Consider the following 3685-nt stretch of genomic DNA (forward strand, 5'->3'; position numbering starts at 1 on the left):
GGACTGGGGCGCTCCTCAGCCTGGCTGCACCCCGACGTCAGCGTCTTCCTCATCCTCCTCCTCTTCTTCGTCATGAAGGTACGTCCTCCCTCCATCATGGAACAGAACACATTACTTTTCTTCTCGTATTATGCTGTGGTCAGGCTATCAAATCAACATGAAAAGAGTTGCAACCGCGTTCTCTGGAAGTTTACCTTTTCATTGTTTCTCTAGTAGATTCTATAAAGGATTTGTATTAGGTCTCTCTGTCATTCCCATACCTTCTCAATGTTCTAGTTCTGGATGTCYGCTGTTTCCACGACGATGCCCATCCCGTCTGGAGCCTTCATGCCAGTGTTCATACTGGGTAAGAGGCTGAGATCAGACCTGGGAATCTAAACAGGATGTATCAGACATCAGGATTTAAACATGCTCTAAACCTGTCCTAAAGCACAACTGATTATTCTCTCTCCTCTCTCTCCCCTTTCTCTCTCCCCTCTCCCCCAGGGGCAGCATTTGGGCGTCTGGTAGGGGAGATCATGGCCACTCTCTTCCCAAACGGTATCCTGTTTGATGGGATAGTTTATCGCATCCTCCCCGGGGGCTATGCTGTCATTGGTGAGTCTCCTCTGAAGTCACATCTTGCCTTGCTGCTGTTGTAGGGCAGCCGGCCCCAGAAGGGACTCTTCTTATCAGCTGTATGCAAGGATTTGCTATGTGTTGTCTTCGGAATTCAGCATTCTCTGTGTTGGTCTTGCCAACCCCCATTGTCACACCTCTGAGAGGTTACATCATGTAGGTCTGACATCTGATTGGAGGTTAACTTTACAGTAATACTATTGGTCAACAACTCAGGTTTTGAGTCCAAACAACTCAGATGTTTATTAAAGGTTCATTGGTCTTTTTCTTGTTTGTTCCTGACCTGCTGTGGTGAGATACTCTTTCTTTATTTTCTTTCTCCACCCCATGAACTTTTGGGGCAGGGCCTTTCAGGCTATGGTTTCTCTCTCTCTCTCTGACCATGCTTGGAATAATGCCTTGTAATGCTTGTTAATGCTTTGTAACTGAAGCTGTATGCCTTGTATGTGAATCCATTCATTTTACAAAGTAATTAAATACACTTCTATTTAGAATCCATTCTCAGACATTTCTTCATTGTCTATTACTGTAACTCAACCATAGTGTTCTATTACTGTAACTCAACCATAGTGTTCTATTACTGTAACTCAACCATAGTGTTCTATTACTGTAACTTTCAACTATGTGTTCTATTACTGTAACTCACTATGTGTTATATTACTAAACTATATGTGTTCTATTACCTGATAACTAGTGCAACTTAGCTATTACTGGTCTGATAGCTGTCTCATAAGGTACTGTAACTCAACCTATAAGTGGTTCTATTACTGTAACTATAGTGTTCTATTACTGAACTATAGTGTTTATTACTGTAACTCAACTAAGTGTTCTATTACTGGTAATTCTCAACCATAGTGTTCTAATTAACGTAACTATAGTGTTCATTACTGTAACTATCAAGGTGTTCTATTACTGTACTCAACTATAGTGTTTAATACTTACTGTACACTCAACTATAGTGTTCTTGTTGTTGCTAATTTATCTATGGAGTCAGATAAATACAATTCATTGTAAGGGGGGCTAATTTGCTTAGTCTTGTTACGAGTTCACCGGTATTTATAAATATCAATCATGATAAATATCACTGCCAACTACACTGTTACGATATGTATTTGCGTATTCCATGAATATTGCTATATATGTATTTGCGATTTGGTACTGCGATTTAATTGCGAGTTGATGTTCCAAACATATTGCTCACTTTGTCTGCTGCAGAGAGACCGAGAAGCCATGATTAAAAACTAGTTTTGATCGAAGTCAGGGAAATAAAAGGTGCTGAACTTGTTGGCTCAATATTTTTTTTTTAAAGATGGAGATCAAACTATCGGATGAAAAATAAAAAATTGGGAATTTAGGCAGGAACACCGGGGTTAAACCCCGACTCTTACCGATACTGCCATGGGATCTTTTAGTGACCACAGAGAGTCCCAGCACACCAGCCGTTAACGTCCCATCCAAAAGATCGGCAACCCTACACATGGGCACTGGTCCCCAATCACCTGCCTGGGGCACATTGGGATATTTTTTTTTTTAGATCAGAGGAAAAAGGTGCCCTCCTACTGGACATCCAACACCACTTCCAGTAGCATCTGGTTTCCCATCCAGGGCCAACCAGGACCCACCAAGCCGCACAGCTGGGGTGGGGGGCCCTCGGAGTGGTGGTGTCAGGAAAAATAACCTCACACTCAAGTCAACCAAACAAAGGAGATGATCGTGGCCTTCAGGAAACAGCAGAGGGAGCACCACGCCCCTACTCCACATGACGGGGAGGACATGTAGTCGGAAGAGGGTAAAGTTTTCCAGTGTTCTCGCGTACAATCACGGACAAACTGAATGGCTGCGCACCCTACACAGCAGTAGCGTGGTGAAGAAGGCGGCAGACGCCTCTTAACCTCAGGAGGCTGGAAGAAATGCGGCTTGTCACCAAAAAGCAACTCACAAACTCTACAGATGCACAAATCGAGAGCATCCTGTCGGGCTGTAATCCACCGCCTGGTACGGCAACTGCTTTCCGGCCCACAACGGTAAGGCTCTCGCAGAGGGTAGTGGGTCTGCACAACGATCAACTGGGGGCAAACCTACCTGCCCTCCAGGATACCTACACCACCCGAATGTCACAGGAGAAGCCATAAAGATCAATCAAGGACAACCACCCGAGCCACTGCCTGTTCACCGCCCGTTATCCAGAAGGCGAGGTCAAGTACAGGGTTGCATCAAAGCATGGTGCCGAGAGACTGAAAAACCCAGCTTTCCTATCTCAAGGCCATCAAACTGTTAAAGCAGCCACCACATACATCCGAGTGGCCTGCTGCCAACATACTGACTTCAACTCCAGCTCACTTTAATAATGGAATTGAATGGAAATTGATCAAAATGTATCACTAGCCACCTTTAAAAAACCCAATGCCCAACTTAATAAATGTATATGTTAATATTACTGTACTCTATATCAATCTACTGCATCTTGCCATCTTTATGTAATACAATGTTATCAACTAGCACTTTAAACAATGCACTTTATGTTTACATACCCTAACATACTCATCTCATATGTATATACTGTACCTATACCATCTACTGCATCTTGCTATGCCGTTCTGTACCATCACTCATTCAATATATCTTTATGTACTAATATTCTTTCTCCCTTTACAAACTTGTGTGTCATAGGTAGTAGTTGTGGGATGTTTAGGTTAAATTACTCGTTTGGTTATTACTGCATTGCGGAACTAGAAAGCAACAAGCATTTTGCTACACTCGCATTAACATCTGCTAACCCATGTGTATTGACAAATAACATTGATTTGATTTTGAGGGTGGTATGCTTTGGCTGATTGTTTGGTTGCCTATAGTAGAAACAAATTGATACTTGGAATCAAAATTAATCGATATTATATTGGCCCCAAAAAAGACTATAGTGATTATTTAACTTTATTGGATTTTGTTTCATGTGCCGCTATTCAGAAGAAAAATACAAACAATCAGATCCCTCCCCTCCTCTTTTTTAGTTTGGCTCGCAGCTAGCGACTGGAACAAGCGCAGCAACACTCAAACTGGACAGTTTTAA

General features: G+C 42.5%; 1 long non-coding RNA gene across 1 annotated transcript; it reads left to right on the forward strand.

Moving 5' to 3' along the window:
• The first annotated feature begins 6 nt into the window (after positions 1-6).
• On the forward strand, positions 7-594 carry LOC112072710 (uncharacterized). Its single transcript, XR_002894373.2, has 3 exons — positions 7-78; positions 277-346; positions 487-594. It is a non-coding gene; the product is annotated as an uncharacterized lncRNA (long non-coding RNA).
• Positions 595-3685: the final 3091 nt, after the last annotated feature.

Source organism: Salvelinus sp. IW2-2015, unplaced genomic scaffold (genome assembly GCF_002910315.2).
Source record: "Salvelinus sp. IW2-2015 unplaced genomic scaffold, ASM291031v2 Un_scaffold2010, whole genome shotgun sequence".
In the NCBI taxonomy this organism is placed as follows: domain Eukaryota; kingdom Metazoa; phylum Chordata; class Actinopteri; order Salmoniformes; family Salmonidae; genus Salvelinus; species Salvelinus sp. IW2-2015.